Below are 14,858 nucleotides of genomic sequence, written 5' to 3'. Positions count from 1 at the left end.
GCTTTAAATGTGTCCCAGAGATTCTGGTATGTTGTATCTTTGTTCTCCTTGGTTTCAAAGAACATCTTTATTTCTGCCTTCATTTCGTTATGTACCCAGTAGTCATTCAGGAGCAGGTTGTTCGGTTTCCATGTAGTTGGACTGTTTTGATTGAATTTCTTACTCCTGAGTTCTAGTTTGATTGCACTGTGGTCTGAGAGACAGTTTGTTATAATTTCTGTTCTTTTATATTTGCTGAGGAGTGCTTTAGTTCCAACTATTTGGTCAATTTTGGAATAAGTGTGATATGGTGCTGAGAAGAACGTGTATTCCATTGATTTGGGGTGGAGAATTCTGTAGATGTCTATTAGGTCCGCTTGTTGCAGAGTTGAGTTCAATTCCTGGATATCCTTGTTAAGTTTCTGTCTCGTTGATCTGTCTAATGTTGACAGTGGGATATTAAAGTCTCCCATTATTATTGTATGGGAGTCTAAGTCTATTTTTAAGTCTCTAAGGACTTGCTTTATGAGTCAGGGTGCTGCTGTATTGTGTGCATATATATTTAGGATTGTTAGCTCTTCCTGATGAATTGATCACTTTACCATTAGATAATGGCCTTGTTTGTCTCTTTGGAGTTTTGATGGTTTAAAATCTGTTTTATCAGAGACTAGGATTGCAATTCCTGCTTTTTTGTTTTGTTTTGTTTTCCATTTGCTTGGTAGATCTTCCTCCATCCCTTTATTTTGAGCCTATGTGTGTCTCTGCATGTGAGATGTGTCTCCTGAATAGAGCAAACTGATGGGTCTTGACTCTTTATCCAATTTGCCAACCTGTGTCTTTTAATTGAACCATTTAGTCCATTTACATTTAAGGTTAATATTGTTATGTGTGAACTTGATCCTGTCATGATTTTAGCTGGTTATTTTGCTCGCTAGTTGATGCAGTTTCTTCCTAGCATCAATGGACTTCACATTTTGACATGTTTTTGCAGTGGCTGGTACCTATTGTTCCTTTCCATGTTTAGCCCTTGTATGGCAGGCCTGGTGGTGACAATATCTCTAAGCATTTGTTTGTCTGTAAAGGATTTTATTTCTCTTTCACTTATGAAACTTAGTTTGGCTGGATATGAAATTCTGGGTTTAAAATTCTTTTCTTTAAGAATGTTGAATATTGGCCCCCACTCTCTTCTGGCTTGTAGATTTTCTGCTGAGAGATCTGCTGTTAGTCTGATGGGCTTCACTTTGTGTGTAACCCGACCTTTTTATCTGGCTGCACTTAACATTTTTTCTTTCATTTCAACTTTGGTGAATCTGACAATTGTGTGTCTTGGAGTTGCTCTTCTCGAGGAGTGTCTTTGTGACGTTCTCTGTATTTCCTGAATTTGAATGTTGGTCTGCCTTACTAAGTTGGGGAAGTTCTCCTGGATGATATCCTGCAGAGTGTTTTCCAACTTGGTTCCATTCTCCCCGTCACTTGAGACGAAGCTTCCAGAGCAAGAATCAGAGGGCAACACTCGCTCTTCTACAATATTCTATCTTTTGCAACCTCTTCTGCTGATATCCAGGCAAACAGGTTCTGGAGTCGACCTAAAGCAAACTCCAACAGACCTACACCTGAGGGTCCTGATTGTTAGAAGGAAAACTAACAAACAGAAAGGACAGCCACAGCAAAACCCCATCAGTACATCACCATCATCAAAGACCAAAGACAGATAAAACCAGAAAGTTGGGGAAAAAGCAGTGCAGAAAAGCTGGAAAGTCAGAAAATCAGAGCACATTTCCCCCACCAAAGGATCGCAGGTCATCACCAGCCACGGAACAAAGCTGGATGGAGAATGACTTTGACAATTTGAGAGAACAAGGTTTCAGTTGATCAAACTTCTCAGAGCTAAAGGAGGAACTATGTAATCAGTGCAAAGAAACTAAAAACCTTGAAAAAAGAACGGATGAATGGATAACTAGAATAATCAATGCAGAGAAGACCTTAAAAGACCTGATAGAGAACTCATAGGTGGGAACTGAACAATGAGTTCACTTGGACTCGGGAAGGGGAACATCACACACTGGGGCCTATCATGGGGAGGGGGGAGGGGGGAGGGATTGCATTGGGGAGTTATACCTGATATAAATGATGAATTGATGGGTGCTGACGAGTTGATGGGTGCAGCACACCAACATGGCACATGTATACATATGTAACCTGCACGTTATGCACATGTACCCTAGAACTTAAAGTATAATAAAAAAAAAAAAAAGAATTTCATATGTCTTTATGATATTTAAGACCCTCGAAAGTGAAGATCCCATCTTGTTAAGATCGTATTGCACTGTAGATGTTAACTTAAATATTTACTATTGATGAGGTGGCCTAGAAGAGGACCCAGTTCTGAGTGTTAGGAATTCTAACATTTAATATCCAGTAGAGAAATGTGAGCTGGTAAAGACACCAAAATAAAATAGCCAAGAAGTTGGTAGAAAGTATAAGACAACGTGGTATAACAGATGTCCGTGTAAAAGAGTGTTTCAAGAAAGAGGAACGGTCAACGACATAAAGTGATGTTGAGAAGGGAGGGAAGACATGGACTACAAAGTAAATATTGGATTAACAAAGACGGGGACAGTTGGATTGGTAGCATAATAGTGTTAAATGCCATATTAGTTAAAAATTTAGTAGAATATGCAGAAATTGAGAATGAAAACATAGACAATTCTTTCAAAATTTTGTGAAGAGGAGGAGAAATTTAGGACAATAGCTGCAAAATAATGTGTGTATGAGGGAAGGCATTCATACACACATATTTTAATTAAGCTTTTAATTTTGAGATAATTGTAAACTCACATGCAGTTGTAAGAGATAATACAAAGAGAATCCATGTGCTCTTTACCCAGTTTTCACCCACCAAAGTTACAATATTGTGAAACTACAGTAAAGCAATACAATATATTCACATTGATACAGGAGATCCCCTTATCCTTAATTTTGTTTTCTACAATTTCAGTTACCTGTGGTCAATTGTGGTTCAAAAATGGGTGAGTAAAGTATAGTAAGATATTTTATAGAGAGAGGTACATCATATTCACATTACTTATTGTTTACTGTTAATTCTATTTCATTATTAGTTGTTGTCAATCTCTTATGTGCCTAATTTATAGATTAAACTTTATAAGTGTGTATGTATAGAAAAAGAACATAGTATATATAGGGTTCAGTGCTATTTGAAGTTTTAGGCATTCATTGATGATCTTGGAAGGTATCTTCCATGGATAAATGGGGACTACTGTAGAGTCAAAACACACACAAATTCTATAACCATAAGGTTTCCTCATGCTACCCTTTTATAGGCAAAACCATCTCATTTTTCTTCCAATCCTACATTGACTTATGTGAACTGCTAATCAGTTTTCCATTTTTATAATTATGTCAATTTAGAATGATATAGGAATGGAATCATACAGTGTGTAACTTCTTAGAACTGAGATTTTCACTAAGCAAAATTTCTTGAAGATTCATATGAGTCATTGTGTGTATCAAGACTCGGTTTCTTTTGATTGCTGAGTATTCCATTTTATGGAAGTACCACATTTTATTTAATCACTCACCTATTGAAGAATATCTGGGCTACTTCCATTAATTGACTCTTGCAAGTAAAGATAATATGTATATTTGTGTAAAAATTTTGTGTGCAAATACATTGATCTCTTTATTTATTCAAGGCTGATTCAATTTTTAGTTGTTTTGAGAAATCCTCAGACTATTTTCTTTAATATCTGTACTAGTTTACATTTCCACCAACAGTGTATAAGGGTTATTTTTTGTATTTTTAAAAATAACCATTATAAGTACAATAAGAAAATATCATATTGTGGTTTTGATTTGCATTTCCCTGATGATTTTGTGCATTCTTTCATATACCTGTTGGTTATTTGTATGACTTCTTTTGAAAAACATTTATTCATTTTATTTGTCCAATTTTATTTTTGGAATTTTAAAAATGATTTCATTTTTATCAATCTGAAAGCAACCAAAAAGCATACAACTGGTCAAGAGACCATAGAAACATTTAATCTCCCTAATGTGATCAGAAAATGTCTTTTTAGAATAATTTTTTCAAGCTCATTTATTTCTTCACTTGTACCTTTTTCCAAAGTCATTGTATGCATGGAGAAATTAGGAAACTTGTCCATTTGTTCAGCCACATTCATCATCATCTATATTATTTGTGGAGACTGCTGAGTAAATTGCTGATTGTGAATTAAATAAGTCTACAATCCTCTGGTTGAATTGTAGTGTGAATTATATTTATATAAGATTTATTGTGCAAACTGCATTTTATATTTTTAATAACAACTCAGACTATAAAAAAGGGAAATATATGGGTGAAGCTTATTTAAGGCAAACACAGGGTGGCCAAAAAATGTGGGACTCAGTTATTTAAGAAAAAAAAAAACATACCCAACTGACTAACAGATTGCTTAGGAGACCAATTCCATAAACCTATACCAGTACAACAGTGTTGAAACTATTTTGGAATTTAAGATGAACGTTGGAGAGAATCCGTTGGATGTGTGAAAATATATATTATTTGTTTTTTGCTCTTCTTCTTATTGTATAATTTCAAATTTTATTTTAGATTTGGGGGATATATGTACAGGCTCATTACATTGGTATATTGTGTGATGCTGAGGTTTGAGGTTTGAATGATTCCATCACCCAAGTAGTGAGCATGATACCCAATAGGTATTTTTTCAGCTTATGCACCCTCCCTTTCACCTCCTTTTGTAATCCCTAGTGTCTGTTATTTCTATCTTTATGCTCACGTGTAATCAACGCTTAGATTCCACCAGTAAGTGAGAACAAGTGGTATTTGGTTTTCTGTTCCTGCATTAATTCACTTAGGATAATGGCCTCTAGCTGCGTGCATGTTGCTGCAAAATACATGATTTTCTTTATTTTATGATTGCATTGCATTTCATGGTGGATATATACCACATTTTCTTTATTCAATCCACTATTAATGAGCACTTAGATTGATTCAATGCTTTTGCTATTGTGAATAGTGCTGCAATTAACATATGAATGCATATGTCTTTTGGCAGAATTACTTATTTTCTTTTGCTTTTTTTTTTTTATACTTTAAGTTCTAGGGTACATGTGCATAGTGTGCAGGTTTGTTACATATCTATACTTGTGCCACGTTGGTGTGCTGCACCCATCAACTCGTCAGCACCCATCAATTCATCATTTATATCAGGTATAACTCCCAAGGCAATCCCTCCCCCCTCCCCACTCCCCATGAGAGGCCCCGGTGTGTGATGTTCCCCTTCCTGAGTCCAAGTGATCTCATTGTTCAGTTCCCACCTATGAGTGAGAACATGCGGTGTTTGGTTTTCTGTTCTTGTGATAGTTTGATGAGAATGATGGTTTCCAGCTGCATCCATGTCCCTACAAAGGACACAAACTCATCCTTTTTTATGGCTGCATAGTATTCCATGGTGCATATGTGCCACATTTTCTTAATCCAGTCTGTCACTGATGGACCTTTGGGTTGATTTCAAGTCTTTGCTATTGTGAATAGTGCCACAATAAACATACGTGTGCATGTGTCTTTATAGCAGCATGATTTATGATCCTTTGGGTATATACCCAGTAGTGGAATGGCTGGGTCATATGGTACATCTAGTTCTAGATCTTTGAGGAATTGCCATACTGTTTTCCATAATGGTTGAACTAGTTTACAATCCCACCAACAGTGTAAAAGTGTTCCTATTTCTCCACATCCTCTCCAGCACCTGCTGTTTCCTGACTTTTTAATGATTGCCATTCTAACTGGTGTGAGATGGTATCTCATTGTGGTTTTGATTTGCATTTCTCTGATGGTGAGTGATGATGAGCATTTTTTCATGTGTCTGTTGGCTGTATGAATGTCTTCTTTTGAGAAATGTCTGTTCATATCCTTTGCCCACTTTTTGATGGGGTTGTTTGTTTTTTTCTTGTATATTTGTTTGAGTTCTTTGTAGATTCTGGATATTAGCCCTTTGTCAGATGAGTAGATTGCAAAATTTTTCTCCCATTCTGTAGGTTGCCTGTTCACTCTGATGGTAGTTTCTTTTGCTGTGCAGAAGCTCTTTAGTTTAATTAGATCCCATTTGTCAATTTTGGCTTTTGCTACTGTTGCTTTTGGAGTTTTAGACATGAATTCCTTGCCCATGCCTATGTCCTGAATGGTACTACCTAGGTTATCTTCTAGGATTTTTATGGTATTAGGTCTAACATTTAAGTCTCTAATCCATCTTGAATTAATCTTCATATAAGGAGTAAGGAAAGGATCCAGTTACAGCTTTCTAGTTATGGCTAGCCAATTTTCCCAGCACCATTTATTAAATAGGGAATCCTTTCCCCATTTCTTATTTCTCTCAGGTTTGTCAAAGATCAGATGGCTGTAGATGTGTGGTATTAATTCTGAGGACTCTGTTCTGTTCCATTGGTCTATATCTCTGTTTTGGTACCAGTACCATGCTGTTTTGGTTACTGTAGCCTTGTAGTATAGTTTGAAGTCAGGCAGCGTGACGCCTCCAGCTTTGTCCTTTTGACTTAGGATTGTCTTGGCAATACGGGCTCTTTTTTGGTTCCATATGAACTTTAAAGCAGTTTTTTCCAATTCTGTGAAGAAACTCATTGGTAGCTTGATGGGGATGGCATTGAATCTATAAATAACCTTGGGCAGTATGGCCATTTTCACGATATTGATTCTTCCTATCCATGAGCATGGTATGTTCTTCCATTTGTTTGTGTCCTCTTTGATTTCACTGAGCAGTGGTTTGTAATTATCCTTGAAGAGGTCCTTTCCATCCCTTGTAAGTTGGATTCTTACGTATTTTATTCTCTTTGAAGCAATTGTGAATGGAAGTTCATTCATTATTTGGCTCTCTGTTTGTCTGTTACTGGTGTATAAGAATGCTTGAGATTTTTGCACATTAATTTTGTATCCTGAGACTTTGCTTAAGTTGCTTATCAGCTTAAGGAGATTTTGGGCTGATACAATGGGGTTTTCTAAATATACAATCATGTCATCTGCAAACAGGGACAATTTGTCTTCTTCTTTTCCTAACTGAATACCCTTGATTTCTTTCTCTTGCCTGATTGCCCTAGCCAGAACTTCCAACACTATGTTGAATAGGAGTGGTGAGAGAGGGCATCCCTGTCTTGTGCCAGTTTTCAAAGGGAATTTTTCCAGTTTTTGCCCATTCAGTATGATATTAGCTGTGGGTTTGTCATAAATAGCTCTTATTATTTTGAGGTACGTTCCATCAATACCGAATTTCTTGAGCGTTTTTAGCATGAAGGGCTGTTGAATTTTGTCAAAAGCCTTTTCTGCATCTATTGAGATAATCATGTGGTTCTTGTCTTTGGTTCTGTTTATATGCTGGATAACCTTTATTGATTTGCGAATGTTGAACCAGCCTTGCATCCCAGGGATGAAGCCCACTTGATCATGGTGGATAATCTTCTTGATGTGCTGCTGAATCCGGTTTGCCAGTATTTTATTGAGGATTTTTGCATCGATGTTCATCAGGGATATTTGTCTAAAATTCTCTTTTTTTGTTGTGTCTCTGCCAGGCTTTGGTATCAGGACGGTGTTGGCCTCATAAAATGAGTAAGGGAGGATTCCCTCTTTTTCTATTGATTGGAATAGTTTCAGAAGGAATGGTACCAGCTCCTCCTTGTACCTCTGGTAGAATTCAGGTGTGAATCCATCTGGTCCTGGACTTTTTTGATTGGTAGGCTATTAATCATTGCCTCAATTTCAGAGCCTGCTATTGGTCTATTTAGGGATTCAACTTATTCCTGGTTTAGTCTTGGAAGAGTGTAAGTGTCCAGGAAATTATCCATTTCTTCTAGATTTTCTAGTTGATTTGTGTAGAGGTGTTTATAGTATTCTCTGATGGTAGTTTGTATTTCTGTGGCGTCGGTGGTGATATCCCCTTTATAATTATTTATTGCATCTATTTGATTCCTCTCTCTTTTCTTCTTTATTAGTCTTGCTAGCAGTCTGTCAATTTTGTTGATCTTTTCAAAAAACCAACTCCTGGATTCATTGATTTTTTGGAGGTTTTTTTTTATGTCTCTATCTCCTTCAGTTCTGCTCTGATCTTAGTTACTTCTTGCCTTCTGCTAGCTTTTGAATGCATTCGCTTTTGCTTCTCTAGATCTTTTACTTGGGATGTTAGAGTGTCAATTTTAGATCTTTCCTGCTTTCTCTTGTGGTCATTTAGTGCTATAAATTTCCCTCTACACACTGCTTTAAATGTGTCCCAGAGATTCTGGTATGTTGTATCTTTGTTCTCATTGGTTTCAAAGAATATCTTTATTTCTGCCTTCATTTCGTTATGTACCCAGTAGTCATTCAGGAGCAGGTTTTTCAGTTTCCATGTAGTTGCGCAGTTTTGATTGAGTTTCTTAGTCCTGAGTTCTAGTTTGATTGCACTGTGGTCTGAGAGACAGTTTGTTATAATTTCTGTTTTTGTACATTTCCTGAGGAGTGCTTTACTTCCAATTATGTGGTCAATTTTGGAGTAAGTGCGATGTGGTGCTGTGAAGAATGTATATTCTGTTGGTTTGGGGTGGAGAGTTCTATAGATGTCTATTAGGTCCGCTTGGTGCAGAGATGAGTCCAATTCCTGGATATCCTTGTTAATTTTCTGCCTCGTGGATCTGTCTAATGTTGACAGTGGAGTGTGAATTCTCCCATTATTATTGTATGGGAGAGTAAGTCTCTTTGTTAGTCGGTAAGGACTTGCTTTATGAATCTGGGTGCTCCTGTATTGGGTACATATATATTTAGGATAGTTAGCTCTTCCTGTTGAATTGATCCCTTTACCATTATGTAATGGCCTTCTTTGTCTCTTTTGATCTTTGATCGTTTAAAGTCTGTTTTATCAGAGACTAGGATTGCAAGCCCTGCTTTTTTTTTGTTCTCCATTTGCTTGGTAGATCTTCCTCCATCCCTTTATTTTAAGCCTATGTATGTCTCTGCATGTGAGATGGGTCTCCTGAATACAGCAGACTGATGGGTTTTGACTCTTTATCCAGTTTGCCAGTCTGTGTCTTTTATTTGGAGCATTTAGTCCATTAACATTTAAGGTTAATATTGTTATGTGTGAACTTGATCCTGCCATTATGATATGAACTGGTTATATTGCTCATTAGTTGATGCAGTTTCTTCCTAGCCTCGATGGTCTTTACATTTTGGCATGTTTTTGCAATGGCTGGTACCGGTTGTTCCTTTCCATGTTAAGGGCTTCCTTCAGGGTATCTTGTAAAGCAGGTCTGCTGGTGACAAAATCTCTAAGCATCTGCTTATCTGTAAAGGATTTTATTTCTCCTTCACTTATGAAACTTAGTTTGGCTGGATATGAAATTCTGGGTTTAAAATTCTTTTCTTTAAGAATGTTGAATATTGGCCCCCACTCTCTTATGGCTTGGAGTGTTTCTGGCGAGAGATCTGCTGTTAGTCTGATGGGCTTCCCTTTGTGGGCAACCCGACCTTTCTCCCTGGCTGCCCTTAAGATTTTTTCCTTCATTTCAACGTTGGTGAATCTGGCAATTATATGTCTTGCAGGTTTTCTTCTCGAGGAGTATCTTTGTGGCATTCTCTATTTCCTGAATTTGAATATTGGCCTGCCCTACTAGGTTGGGGAAGTTCTCCTGGATGATATCCTGAAGAGTGTTTTCCACCTTGGTTCCATTTTCCCCCTCACTTTCAGGCACCCCAATCAGACGTAGATTTTGTCTTTTTACATAATCGCATACTTCTTGCAGGCTTTGTTCATTTTTTTTTTCTTCTTTTTTCTTTTGGTTTCTCTTCTCGCTTCATTTCATTCATTTGATCCTCAATCGCTGATACTCTTTCTTCCAGTTGATCAAGTTGGTTACTGAAGCTTGTGCATTTGTCATGTATTTCTCGTGTCATGGTTTTCATCTCTGTCATCTCGTTTATGACTTTCTCTGAATTAATTATTCTAGCTGTCAATTCTTCCACTCTTTTTTCAAGATTTTTAATTTCTTTGCGCTGGGTATGTAATTCCTCCTTTAGCTCTGAGAAGTTTGGTGTACTGAAGCCTTCTTCTCTCATCTCATCAAAGTCATTCTCTGACCAGCTTTGATCCATTGCTGGCGATGGGCTGCGCTCCTTTGCAGGGGAAAATGCGCTCTTATTTTTTGAATTTCCAGCTTTTCTGCCCTGCTTTTTCCCCATCTTCGTGGTTTTATCTGCCTCTGGTCTTTGATGATGGTGGCGTACTGATGGGGTTTTGGTATAGGTGTCCTTCCTGTTTGATAGCTTTCCTTCTAGCAGTCAGGACCCTCAGCTGTAGGTCTGCTGGAGATTGCTTGAGGTCCACTCCAGACCCTGTTTGCCTGGGTATCAGCAGCAGAGGTTGCAGAAAATAGAATATTGCTGAACAGCGAGTGTACCTGTCTGATTCTTACTTTGGAAGCTTCCTCTCAGGGGTGTACTCCATCGTGTGAGGTGTGGGGTGTCAGACTGCCCCTAGTGGGGGATGTCTCCCAGTTAGGCTACTCAGGGGTCAGGGACCCACTTGAACAGGCAGTCTGTCCGTTCTCAGATCTCAACCTCTGTGTTGGGAGATCCACTGCTCTCTTCAAAGCTGTCAGACAGAGTCGTTTGCGTCTGCACAGGTTGCTGCTGCTTTTGTTGTTGTTGTTGTTATTTAGCTGTGCCCTGTCCCCAGAGGTGGAGTCTACAGGGACAGGCAGGTTTCCTTGAGCTGCTGTGAGCTCCGCCCAGTTCGAGCTTCCCCTCGGCTTTGTTTACCTACTTAAGCCTCAGCAATGGCGGGCGCCCCTCCCCCAACCTCCCTGCTGACTTGCGGTTAGATCGCAGACTGCTGTGTTAGCAATGAGGGAGGCTCTGTGGGCATGGGACCCTCCCAGCCAGGTGTGGGATATATTCTCTTGGTGAGCCCATTTGCTTAAAGCGCAGTATTGGGGTGGGAGTTACCCGATTTTCCAGGTGTTGTGTGTCTCAGTTCCCTGGCTAGGAAAAGACATTCCCTTCCTCCTTGCGCTTCCCAGGTGAGGCGATGCTTCACCCTGCTTCAGCTCTCGCTGGTCGGGCTGCAGCAGCTGACCAGCACCGATTGTCTGGCACTCCCCAGTGAGATGATCCTAGTACCTCAGTTGAAAATGCATAAATCACCAGTCTTCTGTGTCACTCACGCTGGGAGTTGGAGACTGGAGCTGTTCCTATTCGGCCATCTTGCTAGAACTTTCAATAGCAAAACTTTTTTAAAAACTGTTTCTGTCTCATTATTTGAACTTGCCCTCTTTGATTAGAATGAAGACCATCTGCCCAGCTGCCACACTGAAGAGGTGATAATGAGGAGCCAGTAATAGAGATCAAGAGGCAGAACCAGAAAATGAAGGAGGTTTTCCTGAACAGTGAATATCCAAGAGAAAAAGAAGTGTTTCCAAAAGGATGTGAGCAACAGTGTCAGGTGTAATAATTACAAGGGGGGGGGGCGGATAAGAACAGTGAGGATTAAATTTGGCAAATGGTAAAAGGTCATTAAAGAAAAATTTTAATAGAATTGTGTTTTTATGAAAATTATGTGAGAAAGTACTAAAAAGTGACACTAAAACTTTTTTTCAGATTTTTAATGAGGTTTAAGATATCTATTTTAACTTTACCTTCTAAATAGTGGGGGACAATTAAAAGTGACCCAGTTGGAAGTGTGCAAAATGGATTGAGCAACAGAAGCTAGAAAGGGGAAAGGCTAATTAACGGTTTGTTGCAATAACACCAGTCAAATTTGAAGAGGGTCTGAATTAGAGCAGGAGCAGTAAAAATGGAGAGCAATGAATAACTATGGCAGATGCTATCAAAAGCCCATTACTAGGACCTGGTGACTGATTGGCTATTTCCCAGTTACACATCTTTCTTCAGATCATAAATTTTGAGGTGAAGGAAAAAAATGTACTATATAAATAATAATAACAATAAATTGGCCGGGTATGGTGGCTCATGCCTGTAATCCCAGCACTTCGGGAAGCCAAGGTGGGTGGATCACTTGAGGCCAGGAGTTGAAGACCAGCTTGGCCAACATGGTGAAATATTCTCTTTACTAAAAATACAAAAATTAACAAGACATGATGGTGCACACTTGTGATCCCACCTACACGGGAGGCTGAGACAGTAGTATCCCTTGAACCCGGGAGGCGGAGGTTGCAGTGAGCCAAGATTGTGCCACTGCACTCCAGCCTCAGTGACAGAATGAGACTCTGTCTCAAAAAACAAATGAAAAACTGCAAAAACAATAAATTATAATTATCTGTGTTTTTTTAATGATACCTATTTACTATTGTTGAAAAAACTTTTTTCAACAGTAATAATTAAGGGAAAAACTTATAATAACAAAATATTCAAAGATCTCTTTATATTTGATAATTTTTGACACAAAAACTTTCATTTCATGTAAATAAAGCAAAAACAATGAAACATACATAATGCCTTTCATTTTTAATGAAATTTTTATACTTTTTAATGTATTCATAAAAAGAAATAATTATTTTTGAAAAGCTATTATAAATATTATAAAAATTAACATGTGAAGACACTGGCTCAACATATAGTTAGTAACAAGTATTGCTATTATGTTGTTTATTAAATATATTTTCCCAGAGACTTCTTTTCTTTTTAAAGCTATTTTTTTTTAATTTAAATTTTAGGTTCGGGTGTACCTGTGCAGGTTTGTTACATAGGTAAAGACATGTCACGGGGCTTTGTTGTACAGATTTTTTTCACCCAGATGCTAAGCCTAGCTCTCAGTAGTTGTCTTGCTTGCTCTTCTCCCTCTTCCTGCTATCTACCCCCCAGCAGGTTTTGTTCTCCACTATGTATCCATGTATTCTCATCACTCAGCTCCCACTTATAAGTGAGAACACATGGTATATGGTTTTCTGTTTCTGTGATAGTTTTCTAAGAATAATGGCCTCCCTCTCCACTGGTGTTCCTGCAAAGGAAATTATATCACTATTTTTTCTGGCCACATAGTATTTCATGGTGTATATGTATTGCATTTTCTTTATTCAGTCTTCAACAGAGGAAGACTGAATAAAGGTTTATTCTATGACTTGCTATTGTGAATAGTGCTGCAATAAACACACACGTGCATGTGTCTTTATGATGCAAAAATTCATATTCCTTTAGAAATATATCCAGTAGTGAGATTGTTGGATTAAATAGTAGTTTCGTTTTTAGATTTTCAAGGAATCCCCACACTTCTTTCCACAATAATTGAACAAATTTACACTCCTACCAACAGTGTATAAGTGCTCCCTTTTCTCCACAACCTCACCAGCATCTGCTAGTTTTTGACTTTTTAATAGTAGCCGTTCTGACCAGTGTGACATGGCAGCTCACTGTGGTTTTGATATATATTTATCTAATGATCTGTGATACTGAGCTTTCTTCATATATTTGTCGGGTTTTGTTGCAATTGCTTTTGATATCTTCATTATACAATCTTTGCCAGTTCCTATGTCCAAAATGGTATTGCCTAGATTGTCTTGCAGGGTGTTTATAGTTTTGCAATTTACATTTAAGTCTTTAATTCATCTTGAGTTGACTTTTGTATATGGTGTAAAGAAAGGATACAATTTCAATCTTCTGCATGTGGTTAGCCAGTCATCCCAGCATGACTTATTGAACAGGGGAGTCCTTACCTCATTTCTTATTTTTGTTAGCTATGTCTAAGATCAGATTGTTGACCACACTGTACCTTTTAATTAGGCCATTTGGCCTGTTGATGTTAAAGGTTAGTATTGATATATATGAATTTGATCTTGTCATTGTGTTGTTAGCTGGTTATTATGCAGACTTGTTTGTGTGGTTGTTTTATAGTGTCACTGGTCTGTGTGCTTAACTGTGTTATTATAGTGGCTGGAAATAGTGTTTCTTTTCCATGTTTAGTATTTTTTTCAGGAGCTCCTGTAAGACTGGTCTGATGGTAACAAATTCCCTCAGCATCTGCCTATCTGAAAAGGATCTTATTTCTCCTTTGCTATGGAGCTTGGTTTAGCCAGATATGAAATTCGTGGTTGAAATTTCTTTTCTTTAACAATGTTGAACATAGGCCCCATATCTCTTCTGGCTTATACAACTTCTGCTGAAAAACCTGCTGTTAGACTGATGGACTTCCCCTTGTAGGTGACCTGTCCTTTCTCTCTAGCTGCCTTTAACATTTTTTTTTTTTTTTCATTTTGACCTTAGAGAATCTGATGATTATTTGTCTTGAGGATTATATACTTGTAAAGTAGTTTACAGGAGTTCTCTGAATTTCCTGAATTTGAATGTTAGCATCTATAGCTAGATTGGACAAGTTCCCATAGATGATATTCTTATGGGGAGAATGCTTTGAAAGCATTCTCCCCATGCCTTTCAGAGACACCAATGAGCCATAGATTTGGTCTCCTTCTATAATCCCATATTTTTAAGGCTTTGTTTATTCCTTTTTATTCTTCTTTTTATTTTTGTCTGATTGTCTTATTTCAGAAGGCTAATCTTCAGCATCTGAGATTTTTCCCTCATCTCGATCTATTTCTGCTTTTAATGCTTCTGATTGTGTTATGAAATCCTTGTAGTGTGTGTTTTAGCTCTATCAGTTTGGTTACATTATTTTGTATACTAGCTATTTTTTTCTGTCTCCTCCTGTATTGTTTTACTCTGATTCTTAGCTTCCTTAAATTCAGTTTCAACATCTCCTGAATTTTGGTGATATTTATTTCCATCCATGTTTAGAATTCTATCATTTCAGCCATATCAGCCTGCTTAAGAACACTTGCTGGTGAACTAGTGTGGT

This window comes from Piliocolobus tephrosceles, chromosome 12, assembly GCF_002776525.5.
Source record: "Piliocolobus tephrosceles isolate RC106 chromosome 12, ASM277652v3, whole genome shotgun sequence".
NCBI lineage: Eukaryota > Metazoa > Chordata > Mammalia > Primates > Cercopithecidae > Piliocolobus > Piliocolobus tephrosceles.
This window is presented reverse-complemented; position numbering follows the sequence as displayed.